The sequence below is a fragment of the Hyperolius riggenbachi genome, chromosome 5 (genome assembly GCF_040937935.1).
Source record: "Hyperolius riggenbachi isolate aHypRig1 chromosome 5, aHypRig1.pri, whole genome shotgun sequence".
Taxonomy (NCBI): Eukaryota; Metazoa; Chordata; class Amphibia; order Anura; family Hyperoliidae; genus Hyperolius; species Hyperolius riggenbachi.
Genome location: NC_090650.1, coordinates 402,641,129 through 402,661,884, shown reverse-complemented (window position 1 = coordinate 402,661,884; position 20,756 = coordinate 402,641,129). Strand labels below are relative to the sequence as shown.

Below are 20,756 nucleotides of genomic sequence, written 5' to 3'. Positions count from 1 at the left end.
TTGTCCTGCAGCACTAGTGTCCTAAGCTGAAATCCTGGCTAGGACAATATCTGCATGGGGTCTGTATGCACTCCTTGTATTTATGGGGATTTGCTCCAGGTGATTCCACAATTCAAATGCATACTGGTACTTCAACAATCCCCACCCCAAAACTGGTAATAGACCGTAATAGGGACATTTGACTTAACCCACTGATTGGCAGAATGTTATAGTGACCTGCATTCAGGTAAACCGCATTTTTCATAATAGGTTTGCGGGTTGGATGCGGATATAAACTATTTGGGGTCTGGTCAGATGAGCAGAGGCGTAGCTATGGTTTTCAGCACCCGAGGACAAAAACAATATTTGTGCCCTCCCACCCGGACAAAATGGGCGTAGACACGCATCCGAATGTGGGCGTGGTCATGGGTGGAGACAGATGGACAAATGCTGTTTAGATAGCCACATGTGGCCCCTTTATCCATTTAGATACCCAGATATGCCTCCTTTAAATAGACAGATGTGCCCCCCTTGAAATAGCCAAATGTGCCCCACTGTTAATATAGCCAGATTTGCTCCCCTTCCTCCTGTTTATATAGACAGATGTACCCAATTTTTCTGCTGCTATAACGTTTCTGCACTCCTCTGCAGAGGGGAGGGGAGAAGCAGGGGCACTTCGGGCAGCCAGCAAGCCGCCTCCCACGTGCATGGGGGTGCAGCAGTTGTGCTGAGAACTCTCACAGTGCTGCGCCCAGGGACAAATGTCCCCCCTTGTCCACCCTTAGCTATGCCTATGCAGATGAGGGTAGTGTAAAAGCTAATGTAATGCTCTGTGGTTATAGCTTACCAAAGTTTCTAATAACTGCTGAGACCAAAATATTTATTTTCTGACTTGATTGTTGTTAATGTCCGTAGACTTCTTTCTCCTCTCAAGCTAAGACTTCTCCATTCCCATCCCCCCTCTCCCAACATGCACACACTTAACTAGTGTGTGAAAATGAGTTTTTCATTTTCATAACTGGCTAGGACTCATTTAGTCAAACTGGGCATGCTCAGAACTATATATACTTAATCTGTAAATCTTAATCTGGTATATCCCTGGTGGAAATATTGACCATTTGCAAGATTAATTGTACTAACTTGCACCACTTGATTTCTATCATATTTCAAAAGATCTCATTCTTATTACCGTATTACTAACTATTCTGCCTTGAACTTCATTCGTTCTGCCATGTCATTGCTCATCTGATCTCAGCCATTCACTTCAGAACCACCTCCACTGAGAAGTTCACCTGTGGACTGCAGCAAAGGTATTCGACTGTTCATTAAAGCTCTTGGTTTATTTTTCTTTGCTGCAGGTTTTGGTGATGATCAAGGACTCTGCACCTCAGAATAGGCCACAGGCTTGATTCACAAAGCAGTGCTAACAGTTAGCACCCTGATGAAAAGCCCCTTATCACGCCTAAACTCAGTTTAGGCGTGATAAGTTTAGGCATGATAAGTTTAGGCGTGATATAAGTTTAGGCGTGATACGTTTAGGCGTGATAAGTTTAGGCGTGATAAGTTTAAGCACCAACTGGGTTAGCACCGCAGTGCACAGCTGATCAAAAGTTTTGCGCTAGCAAAGTCTGGTGCACTTCGCATAGAGTTTAATGGCGCTGCTTTGCGTGCGAGACTTTGCGCGCGATCTAAACTTATCTAAACTTATCACGCTTAAACGTATCACTCCTAAACTTATCACGCCTAAACTGGCTTTTCACCAGCATGGTGCATTGGTTATCACGCCTAAAGTCTTTTAGCACCGCTTTGTGAATCGAGCCCCATATCGTTTACCAGCAATAATCAGGTACATTACACCAATATACCCAAAATGCTAGCAAAGCAATTTGCAGTATGTCCAGTAAAGTCCAATGCAAAGTAGTGCACAATGAGGATACCAAAATTTAAAGTAGAGTCAGCAGCATTGGAGACGTAAAGACCGGCGGCACACAGAGCTCCGTCACATGGAACATGGAAGAGGTGAGTTCCCTGCCACTGCACTCATTTCTGGAGGGGGGAGCTGGCAACACCGAAGGGGGGTCCTAAGTGAGGAAAGGGGGGATTTGTGCCCTTCTCCCATCCACTGTGTGCTCGCTGTTCACCCCTCCAGGCTACCTATACTGGGGGCACCTATACCTTTCTTAACCTATACTTGGGGCACCTATACCTGAATAACCTGTACTGGGCCACCTATAACTGGCTAAAATATACTGGGGAAAGTATACCTGGCTACCTATATTATTATTATTATTATTTATTTATAAAGCGCCAGAATATTCCGTGGCGCTGTACAATTTAAGAAAACAAACAAGGGATACATAATGATATAGACAATGATATACATCAAATTTGAACACTGGTACAAAATACAGAACTGGTGATTACAATAGCAAATTTAACATGATGACTAAAATGCATAAATGTCTAACAGATTGCAAGCAGTTAAGTTCATAACATTCCATGACACCAAAGGGTGAGAGCCCTGCCCTTGCGAGCTTACAATCTAAAGGAATGGGGTGGAAACAAGAGGTGGGGGAAGTATACAGTATATGTACAGGCAGTGCGTAATTTGGTTATTTGGTAAGGAGTAAATGTAGATGCGAGGTTGAAGGGTGCATGGCCTAAGCTAGAGAATATGCTTGTCGGAAAAGGTGGGTTTTGAGGGAGCGTGTAAAGATTTTAAAGGTGGGAGAGTAGCGGATGTGCTGTGGAAGGGAATTCCAGAGGAGGGGTGAGGCACGTGAGAAGTCTTGTACACGTGAATGTGAGGAAGTAATTGTAGAAGAGGATAAAAGAAGCTCGTGTGCAGATCTGAGATTGCGGTTGGGTTGGTATCTGGCACCTATACCTGATTAACCTATGCTGGGACACCTACACCTGACTAACCTATGTTGGGGGCACCTATACCTGACTAACCTATATTGGGGGCACCTATACTTGGCTAGCCTATACTTAGGGCACCTATATCTGGCTAACCTATACTGAGGGCACCTATATCTGGCTAACCTATACTGAGGGCACCTATACCTTGATTAACCTATACTGGGGACACCTATACCCGGCTAACCTATACTGGGAGTAACTATACCTGGCTAAACAATACTAGGGGCACCATTACCTGACTAACCTATACTGGGGGCACCTATACCTGGCTACCTATACTGGGGGCACCTATACCTGGCTACCCATACTGGGGGCACCTATATGTGGCTACCTATGCTGGGTCACTTTTACCCAACTAATTTATACTGGGGGCACCTATACCTGGCTAACTTATACTGGGGCACCTATACCTGGCTACCTATGCTAGGAGCACATATGTTTGGCTATGCTGGGGGCACCTATACCTGACTAACCTATGCTGGGGGCACCTACACCTGACTAACCTATGTTGGGGGCACCTATACCTAACTTACCTATAGTGGGGGAACCTATACTTTGCTAACCTATACTGGGGGCACTTATACATGACTAACCTATACTGGGGGCACCTATACCAAGCTACCAAAATTGGGGGGTACCTATACCAGGCTTCCTATACTGTGGGCACCTATACCTTGCTACCTATACTGGGGGCACCTATACCTGTCTACCTCTACTGTAAGTAAGTTTTTTGTTCCATAGCCTGACCTGAACTCAGAACTCCTCTCTGTTCTAAAAGATACACAATAGCATAATAACCTTTAAACAAAAAACATTACTTTGTTACAGCTGATACAAATCCTAAAATAAATCTGCACAGTTTCTACTTCCTGATTCATGGAAGCAGACATATTGTTTACAGCCTGTACTTTCTAATGGGCTTATCTGCTTATCTGCCATAGGCAGTCATGTGACACAAGGGGGAGATCAAATTACAACTAGTTATTAGACACAAATAAGGGGGAATTACACAGGCTAAACTCTATAAATGGATCCATCTGAAAATGGCGCCTGCGAATAATGGCGCACGGTGTTGCCACTAATTCGTTTGTCGCTTATCGCTATTTAACGTTAAAGCCTTATTGTTGTTTAACGTTAAAGCCTTATTGTTATTTAGCGTTAAAGCCTTATCGTTATTTAGCGTTAACACAAAGAACCCTTTCTGTACCTATCCCTAACCCCTAAACCCCCCCCCCCTGGTGGTGCCTAACCCTAACCACCCCCCTGGTGGTGCCTAACCCTAAGACCCCCCTGGTGGTGCCAAACCCTAAGACCCCCCCTGGTGGTGCCTAACCCTAACACCCCCCTGATGGTGCCTAACCCTAAGACCCCCCCCCCAGTGGTGCCTAGCCCTAACCTTGACAGTGTTACATTAAATCCATTCACCATTTTGCAGTTAAATAACGTCTGCAGTTTGGCTTATGTAGGGCGCTATTGATAAATAACGTTACTGTGGGCAATAACGTCTGCTGTTTGGCAAATGAACGGCACTATTGATAAATAAGGTTAGTGTGTGCCACTATTGATAAATAACGTTAGTGTGTGCCGTTTTTCTTCTTTTTTTCCCTGTGCGCCATTATTATGCAGTACTAACGATAAATAGCGATAAGCGTATCTTTTTAATGCGGCGCCATTTTTATGCATAGGCGCTGTGCGCCATTATTCACTGACCCCCTTTAAATACATACAGGGTGCATTTCTGTTATGTTTTTCTTGTGTCTTGTGCAATAGTTACGGTCCATTTTAAATATCCTGCCTAAACTTCCTTTCCAATTTCTTTTCTTTTTTTGTGGGGGGTGGGGGTGGTTGGGGGGGACTCCATCCAAAGTTTTTCAGGGGGGGCCTAGTGATTTTTAGTTACATCCCTGAATACAGACAATAGTATACAAAATATAGACATTGGTACATAATACATACTTGGTAGATATTAATTACAGTTTCAGAGAAGTATTTTTTTGTCATTTTTTGCATTCTCTGCTTTGTCAAATACTTCCGAGTTGACTCTGCACTCTCTGAGTGGTCCAATGCTTCCGAGTTCTTAGTTTGTGCTGAAATTACCGAATTGCGGCCGGTACTCAGTATTTCCACTGAAATCCGATTTCCGTTTTCTGATTTCCGAGTTCACAGCTGCACTTCTGTCTATGAATAAGTGTGATCACACTGGGCAGCTCGGGCTCTGATTTTTACACCAAACCTAAGAGACTCCATGCTACTGCACATGGGTGTGGCTAGTGGGTGTGGTTTGTGTCTCCTTCCACTGATGACATCGATTGGATTCTGCATCACAAGGGTCACATGGGAAGGGGGCGAGAAAACTCAAAAACTTTCTAAAGCCCTGTACTGATGGGAATCCCAGTTGGACTCCGGAGTGGATTTGAATTAGAAAATAAAGGTGAAACAAATGTTTTTACTTGAACTATCATTCCCAAAAGTTTGTGTTCACTTTTTAAAGCAGCAGGGTCAGCTATACTATGGCAGAAAAAAAAAAATTATACCCTCATGCCCTATATGGTAAAACAAAAACAGAGTCTCTAGTGTAACAATTCATGTATTTTTTTTTTTCATTTTAAATGCTCTATTTTTTTTAACGAGTCTTTTATTTTGCTAACTATGGGGTGGGATAAAGGAGGTATTAATTTATTTTTATTTAATTTGTAGTGTAAAATGTGTATTTTTTACTTTTGAATGTATTTTTTTTTTTTTACCACTAGATGTCCTTACACTCGCTGTCTGTGTGCTTAGAACAAGCAAAGACGCGTACGTTAAAAAGGGGCGACGGGAAAAAAGGGTGCGGGGTTTAAACGGTAATGGAAGATAACGTTTAAAAAAAAAGAGTGATGGCTTCCGTTTAAAATACTGTTTTATAAATTTCAAAAGTATAAATATGCACTAAAAATACTAAATATTATTACCGTATATACTCGCAAGCAAGCCGAATTTTTCACCCCCCAAAAGTGGCCCAAAAGTTGGGGGGTCGGCTTGCTTGCGAGTCATAGGTAGGTGGGTAGGTAGTTAGTGCCCCTCTCCGCACCCCCCGCGGCCGCCGCTGCTATTACCTTAGGCGGCGCCGCTTCCTATATCCCCTGTCCTGCTCCGATAACTAACTAATTCACAGCAACGCGCCCCTCGCTGCTGTGATGACGGAGGAAACCATAGAGAGCGGTTCCCATATTAACGGCATCGCCGCTACAGGAAGCCGCTCTCTATGGTTTCCTCCATCATCACAGCAGTGAGGGGCGCGCTGCTGTGAATTAGTTAGTTATCGGAGCAGGACGGGGATAGAGGAAGCGGCGCCGCCTAAGGTAATAGCAGCGGCGGCCGCGGGGGGAGCGGGGAGGGGCACTAACTACCTACCCACCCACCCACCTACCCATACTGGCACTATGCTAGCTATACTGGGGCACTATGCTAGCTATACTGGGGCACTATACTAGCTATACTGGGGCACTATACTAGCTAAACTGGGGCACTTTACTAGCTATACTGAGCACTATACTAGCTATACTGAGCACTATACTAGCTATACTGGGCACTATACTAGCTATACTGGGCACTATACTAGCTATACTGGGCACTATACTAGCTATACTGGGCACGTGTACGTTAAAAAGGGGCGCTGGGAAAAAAGGGCGCCGGGTTTTAAACGATAAACATGGATAACGTTTAAAAATATAATGTACTATATTTCGTTTAAAAATAATGTTTTATAAAGTTATAAATCATTAAATAATGTGCATGAAATTGGCAATTGTGAAAACGTTAATCTTCCGTTTAAAAAGTGAAACGTATAATAACGTTTAAAAAAAAATAGTAAGTAACCCTCCCTGTACCTACCCCTAACCCCTAGACCCCCGTGTTGGTGCCTAAACCTAAGACCCCCCCTGGTGGTGCCTAAACCTAAGACTCCCCTGATGGTGCCTAAACCTAAGACTCCCCTGGTGTGCCTAAACCTAAGACTCCCCTGGTGGTGCCTAAACCTAAGACCCCCCTGTTGATGCCTAAACCTAAGACCCCCCCTGGTGGTGCCTAAACCTAAGACCCCCCTGCAGTGGTGCTCAGCAGAGCTCGAATATTCGAGTAGCTCGAATATTCGAGCTCTTTTCCAGCTATTCGAGCTCGGTATTCGAGCTCCGAATAGCTGTAGCTATTCGAATGGGCTATTCGCGTACACTCGAATAGCCCATTCACTATTCGAGCTATTCGAGCAAACGGCGCTATTCGAGCTCGGTACCGAGCTCGAATAGCGTCATAGCCCAGATTGATGTCCTTAGAGCCAATCAGAGGGCTCCCAGGCCCTCTGACGGCAGCCAATCACAGAGGGGGACCCTGGCCAGCCCCTACCCTATAAATAGCGGCCGCCATGTTACGTTTCTCCGTCCTTGCCTGAGACTTGCATAGAGAGAGAGTTGCTCCTTTGTGCTTTGGCTTAGCAAGAGCTTTATTGTGGTCATTTACCTAGCGTTTTTGCTCACATACACCTCCTATACACACCTATATTGTTGTTAGTTAGTTAGACATTGTATTTTAGTTAGTAGCTTTTGTGTTACATAGAGACAGGCCAGCTGCTGCAGGCTTACAGCTTTAGGCCTCAGGGCCTGCCTGTGTGGGCAGCTGTCCTCCTGTCCTCTGTTTATTTCTCTCTATTCTATACCAGTATTTCTGCTGTCCTTTACTACTGATTGTATTAGTATTGTAGTTATATACTGTAACTGTACTAGGACACTCACTGTCACTGTTCATAGGCTACTAGCTGCTCCTGCGTGTGTGCACTCACTGTCTGTGTACACACTACACACACTCTATTTCCAAGTTCTGATAACTGATTGATTATTGTAATTGAATATTGTAATTAGTTAGTTGTACTCACTGTTACTACTTACTGTACTAGGAGTCTAGGACACTCAGTCACTGTTCATAGGCTACTAGCTCCTGCGTGTGTGCACTCACTGTCTGTGTACACACTACACACACTCTATTTCCTTCTGATAACTGATTGATTATTGTAATTAGTTAGTTGTACTTACTGTTACTACTTACTGTACTAGGAGTCTAGGACACTCAGTCACTGTTCATAGGCTACTAGCTCCTGCGTGTGTGCACTCACTGTCTGTGTACACACTACAAACACTCTATTTCCTTCTGATAACTGATTGATTATTGTAATTAGTTAGTTGTACTTACTGTTACTACTTACTGTACTAGGAGTCTAGGACACTCAGTCACTGTTCATAGGCTACTAGCTCCTGCGTGTGTGCAATCACTGTCTGTGTACACACTACACACACTCTATTTCCTTCTGATAACTGATTGATTATTGTAATTAGTTAGTTGTACTTACTGACTGTTACTACTTACTTACTTACTGTACTAGGGACACTCACTCAGTCACTGTTCATAGGCTAGCTCCTGCGCGTGTTTGCGCGTGCGTGCACTCACTGTCTGTAGTGTACACACACTAAATTTACTTGTGATTACTACTGATTATTGTAACTGCTAGTTGTACTTCCTGACTGTTACTACTTACTTACTGTACTAGGGACACTCACTCAGTCACCGCACCCACCAACCCACTCCATTAAAGTACCCCACTTTTCACCCGCCCTTTTAAAAAACTTTTGTCTATACGCCCAAAACATCGAAGATGTCTGGAAGTGGCAGCCAGCGCGGTTTGGGCAAGGGGAAGGGCAGCAAGGGAATCAGGAGGAGAGGGAGCAGCATTGTGGCAAGCCGCGGGCGCGGGCGCGCCACCATGCACAGTTCCGCAGCAGCAGCAGCAGCAGCGTCAGTGGCTAACATTCCTCCCATAGCCACTGGCCGTGGACGCCTTGGGCGCCGCCCAGCAGGAGCATCTGCAACTCACGCTGCAGAGACACAGCAGCAGCAGCGTGTAGCACCTGCTCCGATTTTCCTCCAGCCGGGTCGGAAACGTCCCATTGAGGAAAAGCATGCAGACACTGTGGTGCAACTCATGACGGAGGATGAGCAGCCCGCCATCAGCTCTGCATCTGAGGCCTCCACCCTCACCACCACCACCACCCCTGTTCGCAGCAGCCGCCCAGCAGGGTCTGGGGAGGAGGCCAGTTCACCGTCACTCGCCGACCTGTCATTCAGCAGTCTTTTGACCCCAGGCATCATGAGTAAATTGTCTGCTGTTGTTGGCGATCTTGAGGAGGAGATGCTGATGGGCACTTTGGGGGATGAGGGATTGGACAGCAAGACTGTGGCGACAGTCAAGCAGCCCATCCATGCATCAGGAGAGGAGTTTGGGGGGTCCTCATCCCAGCAGGACATGTTTCAGGAGGGGGAGGATGTTGATGACCCGGTGACAGACAGAGACTGGGTGCCACCACCTCCAGGGGATGTCGTCCTCAGCAGCTCTGAGGAGGAGGAGGAGGATGCTCTTGTGGGCCTTGCAAGGAGGCGCATCATTGCAAGCATTGGCAGCAGCAGTAGGCAGGTCCCACAGCCTGCTGGTGTCTCAGGCTCAGCAGCAGCAGCAGCAGCATCTGCCAGTACCACCACCAGCCGCACCCAAGCCCCCCAAGCCCCACCCCCAACCACCACAGGGAGACAGGCAGCAGCACTTCCATGCCGTAGGGGGATGTTTCTGTCACCAATCTGGCGCTTTTTCACCATGCCCACAGTGTACAGCAAGTACGCCACTTGCAACCACTGTCAGCGGAAGTTGAGCAGAGGTGCAGACCCCTTAAAGTTCTGCACCAGCTCGCTCATCAACCACCTTGCTGGGAAACATTTCCACCAGCATCAGGAGTTCCAGAGGCTGAAGGCATCTGGTGCTGGCAGTGGCACCACACCCATCACTGCACAGCCTTCAGCAGCAGCAGCAACAGCAGCCACCCGCCCTCCTGCTCCTCCAGCAGCACCAGCAGGAGTGCGGAAACGCACTGCTCCTCCCCCCTCTGCAACTCCTGCCGCCGACACTGAGGCCTGTTCTGGCAGCCAGTCCTCAGTGGCCTCCTCCGCTGTGTCTGCTGATTCCCGTGCCAGCAAAAGGCCACGCCAGAGCCTTTTGAGCGAGTCCTTCCAGGGGTGGTTAGGGCTCTGCCTCCCAGCAGCCGTCGCGTGCGGCAGCTGAACGGCTTGCTGGCACGGGCCATGTGCTCCCAACTCCTGCCGTACACGCTCGTGCAGGAGGGGAGCAACATTCGTGCGCTGCTTGCTTGCGCAGCCCCAGACTGGCAGCTCCCCAGCAGACACTTTTTCTCCCGCAAGGCCATTCCTGCACTGCACCACTTTGTGATGGCCAATGTGGAGCGAGGGCTGGAGCACGCGGTTGGTGAAAGGGTCCACGTCACCATGGACTCCTGGAGCAGCCGCTTCGGGACAGGCCGCTACCTGTCCTTCACTGTCCACTGGGTCAGCTTGGTGGAAGGGGGTGAGGATGGGAGAGCAGCAGCGGGCACAGCAGCAGCAGCAACACAGTGGGTGGTGCCACCCTGCAGGGTCAGGGGAACTGCAGCAGGTTCCTCCGATCCTCTGCCATCCTCCGGCACACCTGGCCAAACCCCCCGCCTCAGCAGCAGCGTGAAGGCCCGCCACTGCCAAGCGCTGCTGCACTTGGTCAGCCTTGGGAAGACCAAGCTGACGACAACCCATGTGTTGGCCAAACTCCAGGAGCAGGAGAGGATTTGGCTGACCCCCAGAGGCCTCAGAGTCGGAGAGGTGGTGGCCGACAATGGGGCCAATCTGGTTGCCGCAATAGACAGGGGAAACCTGACCCACATCCCCTGTCTTGCCCACGTGCTGAACCTGGTGGTGCAGAAGTTCTTGCGCACCTACCAGGGGATGGGCGAACTGCTGGAAACGGCAAGGAACGTTGTGCGTCACTTCCGGCGCTCGGCTGCAGCCTGTGCGAGCCTGGAAGACGTGCAAAAGGAGCTGGATCTGCCACGCCATCGGCTGATCCTTGACGTTCCGACTCGCTGGAACTCCACCCTGGCAATGTTGGAGCGTCTGGTTGAACAGAAGCGCGCTGTCAAACAGTACCTTGCCCTGGCCACTGTTTCCGCCGCTCAGAGAAAGGACAAGACCAGCAACATCCCGTCCATCGTCCCCGATGATGACTGGAGGCACATGCAGCAGGTGTGCTTAGTGCTGGCTCCCTTTCTGCAGGCCACTAACATGGTGAGCAGGGACCATGCTATGGTCTGCGAGTGGGTGCCCCTGGTTTGTCTGCTGAACAGGGCCCTCGATGCTTTGCTGGAACAGGGAGCGGCAGCCTTGGACCAGCAGGAGCGGCAAGCAGCTGCACAGTCCACCTCTGAGGGGGAGGAGGAGGAGGACTTGGTGGAGGTCCCTGACCTTGCTGCTGATGAGGGGGATCAGCACAGTGCAGCTGAGTTGGTGCGGGGGTGGAGAGAGGATGAGGCTGACGAGGCAGAGGAGGAGGATGAGGACAGCAGCACTGCCGTCGATGTGCCAGCAGACGTGGCCCGCCTCTTCCCAATGGCAGCGCACATTGCTGACGTGCCTGCGCAGAGACCCCAGGGTGATCCAGATGAAGCAGAGGGAGGACATCTGGATCAGCATGATGTTGGACCCACGCCTCAAGGGGAAGTTGAGCCAGTTCCTGCCGCCTGCAGGAGGAGACCCAGCGCAACAAATAAGGAGCTTGCAGCAGGCCCTTGTTGAGCGCTTGGAGAAAGCCTTCCCCCAGCCTTCCACCCCCACTGTCCAGCAGCCAGCACAGAGGCAGCAGCAGGTGCCTGCATCCAGCAGCAAGCGCCCCACAGACCTGCTGTCTCTCAGCCACGAGCTCTACAGGACTGTAGAGGCTCCGGCAGCAGTGACTAGAGAGGAGGTGCATGCAGCAGCATCCTCCACCGGTCACAGCCAGCGCCTGACCCGCATGGTGGCTGACTACATGGGGTCCTACAGCGGGCTTGACAGCGATGCCCCTGTTGATCCCATGGAGTATTGGGTCAAGCGCCTGGAGATCTGGAGCGAGCTGGCGCAGTACGCCCTGGAAGTGCTGTCCTGCCCCCCTTCCAGCGTGCTGTCCGAGCACTGCTTCAGTGCAGCTGGTGGTGTGGTCACCGAGAAACGCTCACGTCTGTCTCACAAGTCTGTGGACAGACTGACGTTTCTCAAGATGAACCAGGCGTGGGTGGAAGGCGAGTTCCTGGCCCCTGTTGTCGGCGAGAGGGGGACATGAACTGGCTAAGAACCATCGTTAATGTGCCTTACCACCCTTTACCACCTCCTGGCTCCTGCTCACTAAGCCAGCCTGGTTCACTTTGACTATTACGTCGCCTGCAGCCACACATTTTACACCTACAGTGGGCTGCTGTGTACTGCCCTTCTGCTGTCTGTCTGTGTTTCCCACTGCCAGGGTACACAGATTTACCTTCTGCTGCCACTCTGCCACCAGCTATTACGTCAAACAATAGCTATATATCTGTGTGATTTGTTTTACAAACAAAACCAAAAAACCATAAAAAAAAAAAAAAAAAGGTTTAATTTTTCTGAGGTGCCCGGGTTGAAAACTGTGTTGTCCCAGTTGTGTATTGGACACGATGTGGGCTGCACGACCGCTGTCTGGGACCTCCTGTTGTGTTCATTTACGGCCTGGTATCACCGCTAGGTACCAGGGCTATTATGTCACGCTGCCTGCCTGCTGCCACACTCACACTACTCCTCCATTCCTCCTGCTGATGCTGCTGTCTGTCTGTGTTTCCCAACGCCAGGGTACACAGATTTACCTTCTGTTGCCACTCTGCCACCAGCTATTACGTCAAACAATAGCTGCTCACATTACTCCTCCATTCCTCCTGCTGCTGCTGCTGCTGTCTGTCTGTCTGTGTTTCCCAACGCCAGGGTACACAGATTTACCTTCTGCTGCCACTCTGCCACCAGCTATTACGTCAAACAATAGCTGCTCACATTACTCCTCCATTCCTCCTGCTGCTGCTGCTGCTGCTGTCTGTCTGTCTGTGTTTCCCAACGCCAGGGTACACAGATTTACCTTCTGCTGCCACTCTGCCACCAGCTATTACGTCTAAAAATAGCTATATCTGTCTGTGTAATTTGTTGTAAAAACAAAACTACAAAACCATAAAAAAAAAAAAAGGTTTAATTTTTCTGAGGTGCCCGGGTTGAAAACTGTGTTGTCCCAGTTGTGTATTGGACACAATGTGGGCTACACGACCGCTGTCTGGGACCTCCTGCCTGCTGTGTTTATTTACAGCCCTGGTATCACCGCTAGGTACCAGGGCTATTATGTCACGCTGCCTGCCTGCTGCCACACTCACACTACTCCTCCATTCCTCCTGCTGATGCTGCTGTCTGTCTGTGTTTCCCAACGCCAGGGTACACAGATTTACCTTCTGCTGCCACTCTGCCACCAGCTATTACGTCAAACAATAGCTGCTCACATTACTCCTCCATTCCTCCTGCTGCTGCTGCTGCTGTCTGTCTGTCTGTGTTTCCCAACGCCAGGGTACACAGATTTACCTTCTGCTGCCACTCTGCCACCAGCTATTACGTCAAAAAATAGCTATATCTGTCTGTGTAATTTGTTGTAAAAACAAAACTACAAAACCATAAAAAAAAAAAAAAAGGTTTAATTTTTCTGAGGTGCCCGGGTTGAAAACTGTGTTGTCCCAGTTGTGTATTGGACACAATGTGGGCTACACGACCGCTGTCTGGGACCTCCTGTTGTGTTCATTTACGGCCTGGTATCACCGCTAGGTACCAGGGCTATTATGTCACGCTGCCTGCCTGCTGCCACACTCACACTACTCCTCCATTCCTCCTGCTGATGCTGCTGTCTGTCTGTGTTTCCCAACGCCAGGGTACACAGATTTACCTTCTGTTGCCACTCTGCCACCAGCTATTACGTCAAACAATAGCTGCTCACATTACTCCTCCATTCCTCCTGCTGCTGCTGCTGCTGTCTGTCTGTCTGTGTTTCCCAACGCCAGGGTACACAGATTTACCTTCTGCTGCCACTCTGCCACCAGCTATTACGTCAAACAATAGCTGCTCACATTACTCCTCCATTCCTCCTGCTGCTGCTGCTGCTGCTGTCTGTCTGTCTGTGTTTCCCAACGCCAGGGTACACAGATTTACCTTCTGCTGCCACTCTGCCACCAGCTATTACGTCTAAAAATAGCTATATCTGTCTGTGTAATTTGTTGTAAAAACAAAACTACAAAACCATAAAAAAAAAAAAAGGTTTAATTTTTCTGAGGTGCCCGGGTTGAAAACTGTGTTGTCCCAGTTGTGTATTGGACACAATGTGGGCTACACGACCGCTGTCTGGGACCTCCTGCCTGCTGTGTTTATTTACAGCCCTGGTATCACCGCTAGGTACCAGGGCTATTATGTCACGCTGCCTGCCTGCTGCCACACTCACACTACTCCTCCATTCCTCCTGCTGATGCTGCTGTCTGTCTGTGTTTCCCAACGCCAGGGTACACAGATTTACCTTCTGCTGCCACTCTGCCACCAGCTATTACGTCAAACAATAGCTGCTCACATTACTCCTCCATTCCTCCTGCTGCTGCTGCTGCTGTCTGTCTGTCTGTGTTTCCCAACGCCAGGGTACACAGATTTACCTTCTGCTGCCACTCTGCCACCAGCTATTACGTCAAAAAATAGCTATATCTGTCTGTGTAATTTGTTGTAAAAACAAAACTACAAAACCATAAAAAAAAAAAAAAGGTTTAATTTTTCTGAGGTGCCCGGGTTGAAAACTGTGTTGTCCCAGTTGTGTATTGGACACAATGTGGGCTACACGACCGCTGTCTGGGACCTCCTGCCTGCTATGTTTATTTACAGCCCTGGTATCACCGCTAGGTACCAGGGCTATTATGTCACGCTGCCTGCCTGCTGCCACACTCACACTACTCCTCCATTCCTCCTGCTGATGCTGCTGTCTGTCTGTGTTTCCCAACGCCAGGGTACACAGATTTACCTTCTGCTGCCACTCTGCCACCAGCTATTACGTCAAAAAATAGCTATATCTGTCTGTGTAATTTGTTGTAAAAACAAAACTACAAAACCATAAAAAAAAAAAAAAAAGGTTTAATTTTTCTGAGGTGCCCGGGTTGAAAACTGTGTTGTCCCAGTTGTGTATTGGACACAATGTGGGCTACACGACCGCTGTCTGGGACCTCCTGCCTGCTGTGTTTATTTACAGCCCTGGTATCACCGCTAGGTACCAGGGCTATTATGTCACGCTGCCTGCCTGCTGCCACACTCACACTACTCCTCCATTCCTCCTGCTGATGCTGCTGTCTGTCTGTGTTTCCCAACGCCAGGGTACACAGATTTACCTTCTGCTGCCACTCTGCCACCAGCTATTACGTCAAACAATAGCTGCTCACATTACTCCTCCATTCCTCCTGCTGCTGCTGCTGCTGCTGCTGTCTGTCTGTCTGTGTTTCCCAACGCCAGGGTACACAGATTTACCTTCTGCTGCCACTCTGCCACCAGCTATTACGTCAAAAAATAGCTATATCTGTCTGTGTAATTTGTTGTAAAAACAAAACTACAAAACCATAAAAAAAAAAAAAGGTTTAATTTTTCTGAGGTGCCCGGGTTGAAAACTGTGTTGTCCCAGTTGTGTATTGGACACAATGTGGGCTACACGACCGCTGTCTGGGACCTCCTGCCTGCTGTGTTTATTTACAGCCCTGGTATCACCGCTAGGTACCAGGGCTATTATGTCACGCTGCCTGCCTGCTGCCACACTCACACTACTCCTCCATTCCTCCTGCTGATGCTGCTGTCTGTCTGTGTTTCCCAACGCCAGGGTACACAGATTTACCTTCTGCTGCCACTCTGCCACCAGCTATTACGTCAAACAATAGCTGCTCACATTACTCCTCCATTCCTCCTGCTGCTGCTGCTGCTGTCTGTCTGTCTGTGTTTCCCAACGCCAGGGTACACAGATTTAACTTTCTGCTGCCACTCTGCCACCAGCTATTACGTCAAAAAATAGCTATATCTGTCTGTGTAATTTGTTGTAAAAACAAAACTACAAAACCATAAAAAAAAAAAAAAGGTTTAATTTTTCTGAGGTGCCCGGGTTGAAAACTGTGTTGTCCCAGTTGTGTATTGGACACAATGTGGGCTGCACGACCGCTGTCTGGGACCTCCTGCCTGCTGTGTTTATTTACAGCCCTGGTATCACCGCTAGGTACCAGGGCTATTATGTCACGCTGCCTGCCTCATTGACTGCCTGCTGCCACACACTCATCCTCCTCCTCCTGAATTTACCTCCTGCTGTCTGTGTGTTTCCACTGCCAGGGAGCACATACAATGGCGCTTCCAACATGCGTGCGCCACCAGCTATTTGTTACGCTCAAAAATAGCTGCATTTCTTTGAAAAAAAAAATTTGGAAAGAGAAATAAGTGAAGAAGAAGACGATATAGAAGAAGATGAAGAAGATGAAGAAGAAGAAGATGAAGAAGAAGAAGAAGATGAAGAAGAAGAAGAAGAAGAAGAAGAAGGAGAAGAAGATGAAGATGAAGAAGAAGAAGATGAAGAAGAAGAAGATGAAGAAGATGAAGAAGATGAAGATGAAGAAGAAGAAGATGAAGAAGATGAAGATGATGAAGAAGAAGATGAAGAAGATGAAGATGATGAAGAAGAAGAAGATGAAGAAGAAGATGAAGATGATGAAGAAGAAGAAGATGAAGAAGATGAAGAAGATGAAGATGAAGAAGATGAAGAAGATGAAGAAGAAGAAGATGATGAAGATGAAGAAGAAGATGAAGAAGATGAAGAAGATGAAGAAGATGAAGATGATGAAGAAGATGAAGAAGAAGAAGATGAAGATGATGAAGAAGAAGAAGATGAAGAAGAAGATGAAGATGATGAAGAAGAAGAAGATGAAGAAGATGAAGAAGATGAAGAAGATGAAGAAGAAGAAGATGATGAAGAAGAAGATGAAGAAGATGAAGAAGAAGAAGAAGATGAAGAAGTTGAAGATGAAGAAGATGAAGAAGAAGAAGAAGAAGAAGATGAAGAAGATGAAGAAGATGAAGAAGAAGATGAAGAAGAAGATGAAGAAGAAGATGAAGAAGATGAAGAAAAAGAAGATGAAGAAGAAGAAGATGATGATGAAGAAGATGATGATGAAGAAGATGAAGAAGAAGAAGAAGACAATATAAAAGAAGAAGAAGATATAGAAGAAGATATAGAAGAAGAAGATATAGAAGAAGAAGAAGAAGAAGAAGAAGAAGAAGATATAGAAGATAAAGAAGAAGAAGAAGAAGTATATACAGTACTGAACAAATTTCTGGACACAACTTCTCTTTTCAACTTTTTTTTTTAAAGGAACATCCCCACATAATCACTTGTTGTTGTTACTTGGAAAAAAAGAGGTTTCTTGCATCATTCACCCTCAAAACAAGTGTTGGAAGCTATTTAAGGCCATTTCGAATAGTCAGCTCGAATAATGAGCTCGAATACCGACTCGAATAGTGAGCTCGAATTCCGAGGTCGAATCGAATAGTAAAAATTATTCGACTCGAATATTCGACTGATCTCGAAAAATTTACTATTCGAATTCGACCTAACTCGAATTTTGAAAAGGGGTATTTGAGCACCACTACCCCCCTGTGATAAGCATTAATAACATGTGAAAAAAATATTGTGCTGTTTTTCGTTTAAAAATAATGTTTTAAAAAAGATTGTACTGTTGCGTGCAGGAGAGACTAAAATTTATAAACGGAAATATAATATTGTTAAAAGTGAGTGGATTTAGACGATAACTTGTAATAAATAAATGTGATCTTACCGTTTGAATTTTAAAGTGTTCAAATGATTTGCAAATATTAAACGATAATTACAGTGTTTGAACTAGCGAAAATTATAAACGTAAACATAACATTTACATAGGTTCGCCGTTGCAAACGAAAATTGTTTGTATACAAAACTTTAAACACAATTAAATTTTATCGTTGAAAATAATGATTTGCAATTATTAAACGAGAATGTATGTGTTTTAACCAGTGAAATATTTAAACGTAAAACTAAGTTATACATATGTGTGGCGATACAAACGAAAAGTGTTCTTATACAAAACTTAAAAACTAGTTTACAATTACAGTTTAATGTAATGTTTTACACATATTAAACGATAATAAAAGTGTTGAAAATAGCAAAATATTTGAACGTAAAACTAACATATATATGTGTGCCGATGCTAACGATAAAAAAATTTCGCAATGCCATCAAAGAAAAGGCAATAGGCTCAAGGGGTGGTCCCTCCACAATTATCAATTTGGCAATCCGTAATGTGGAACCTGCAGTACTAGCCTCACTACCGTCGAGGGAATGTTTACGTCATATGGTCCAGAATGTCAGGAAAAGAGAAATGGCACATCCTACAAATCCAATGTCTCTATCTGGACTTGTCATCCCAGACACCTACAGAAATTATTCTGTGTCAGACCTAGAGACAGTGCCATTTCTCCTTTACGATTCCAGACCTGATGATGAACATAGGATTTTGATTTTTGGCAATAATTCAAACGCTTCTTGGATTCATCATGTGAAAACGTTATACGGGGACGGAACTTTTAAAATAGCTCCCCTCCTTTTCAAGCAAGTCTTTGAATTATTGGGAAAAAGAAATGACTATGTTCTCCCTCTGCTGTACTGCTTGCAGCCAAACAAGACACAAGAAACATACAAAAAATTGTTTGACGCAATCCACCAAATGTGGCCTGAACTGAATCCTGAGAACTATTCCTCTGATTTTGAATTTGCAGCCATCAACGCATTCAAAGCAGTGTACCCCTCCTGTCGTGTTCATGGCTGTTTCTTTCATTTGAAGAGGAATATTAAATCAAAAATGGAGAATCTCAGACTTAAAAAATTGTACACATCTAGTGCGGAATTTTTCTTACAAACAAAAATGATTGCATCTCTTGCATTTGTACCACCTGTTGATTTGGAGGCGGCATTAGATGCAATCAGATTTGAGATGGTACCCGAGATTCAGTCTTTGCTCAGCTGGTTCAGTAGAGTTTACATTGGGGTCTGTGGGAGTTGCCTTCGTAAGCCGATCTTTCCACCCTCCCTGTGGTCGGTTTATGAAAGCACTCTTACAGGCATGGACCGGACAAACAATTATGTGGAGGCAGCGCACCGTTGCCTGCGGTCACAGCTGGGATTTGAACACCCGAGCCTATGGACTTTCATTGATGGCATGCGAGAATTTGAAAAGAGGAGGGACCTAATGTACGAACAGTATGTTCGCGGGGACCCAGCACAAACAAAAAGAAGGAAATACAAGGATTCGGATACAAAATTGTGCAAAATTGTTGAACAATACAATGAAAGAACTTTTGTCGAATACTTAAAGTGGACCCAAATTAAAAATACAAGATTTCAGAAATAAAATCTATTTTCTAAATTATAATAATAAATAGCAGCCTTTTTTCAGCTGCATGATGACAAATATAAAATATTTTACATTTATTGGAGGAACCCCTCCCCTTCCTTTCAAATTGCCGGCATTTTTCCGGCAAATTGGTGGAGTAGATGGTGTCCAGCAAAGAGGAATTGCTAATGGCTGCCCCCAGTATAACCCTAGTTATGAAGAGAAGGGTGAAAAGCATGCACTGAAATGATCATAGGTTTGAAGGAGTGTTTATTTATCTTTGCATGTGTCAGAGTGTGGCAACTAAATATTTTTTAAATTAAAAAAATGTTTGGTTTGGGTCCGCTTTAAGAGGGGCTGCAGCAAATCTAGAATTAGATTATTTCTAGATAAATTAATTAGAAAAATTTGGCTTATTACAATTTGTAACCGAATTGCTGTATTTCTGGTTACCGCAAAAGGAAGGGCGTGGACATTACTTACTATGCACAATCGATTTAACCAAGTCATCGGCTAAAGAGTATGCACTTCTGATTCCCAATCTGCTATCAGTGTTCTCCCCAGTATTTTTTAACATGGTGCTTGCTTGATAAAATCGGTTTAAAGGGACTCCGAGCTCTGAAAAAAATGGAAAGTTGTACTCACCAGGGGCTTTTTCCAGCCCAGTGCTGGTCGGAAGGTCCCACGCCGGCGTCCTGGCTCCTCTCCTTCTCCCCGCTCCGGAATGGCTGGCAGGCCGCAGCCCGGGCGACACTCTCCCGAGTGTCGGGCTGCTTCTTCCGCATATGACGCGGATTACGTCACACGCCGGCCGCCTCGCGTCATCACGGCGGCCGGCGTGAAAGTACTGCGCATGCGCGCTTTGTTCGTGCATGCGCAGTACTTTCACGCCGGCCGCCGTGATGACGCGAGGCGGCCGGCGTGTGACGTAATCCGCGTCATATGCGGAAGAAGCAGCCCGACACTCGGGAGAGTGTCGCCCGGGCTGCGGCCTGCCAGCCATTCCGGAGCGGGGAGAAGGAGAGGAGCCAGGACGCCGGCGTGGGACCTCCTGACCAGCACTGGGCTGGAAAAAGCCCCTGGTGAGTACAACTTTCCATTTTTTTCAGAGCTCGGAGTCCCTTTAAATACGTAATCAGCTATGTAGGGTTAACCTACAACTATTCTGTGTGCAGAGTTGTGCACAAAAGTACTAGTGCGAATTTATGTCATCTCGCCACACAAGGCACTTTTTCATGTGCCCCACCCCCACCACCTCCTTAAAATTTTATGCCAACATCACGCATTGTAAGTCAGGCAAGAAACATGCAAAAAAAAAAGATAATGTTTACCGACATCACCCACATAATATGTATCGGCTCAACCAGGCTACTATTTCATGCCTCCATAACACGTACTATTTAATGCCAAAACACGAATAATACGTCATGACACCACACGGCTACAGTTTAATGC

At 46.6% G+C, this 20,756-nt stretch overlaps 1 protein-coding gene across 1 annotated transcript in view; it reads right to left on the bottom strand.

Annotated features, from left to right (window-relative positions):
* The window catches only part of LOC137519451 (fibrocystin-L-like), a 388,270-nt gene that overhangs the window by 327,228 nt on the left and 40,286 nt on the right, over nt 1-20,756 (bottom strand). The window lies entirely within an intron of this gene.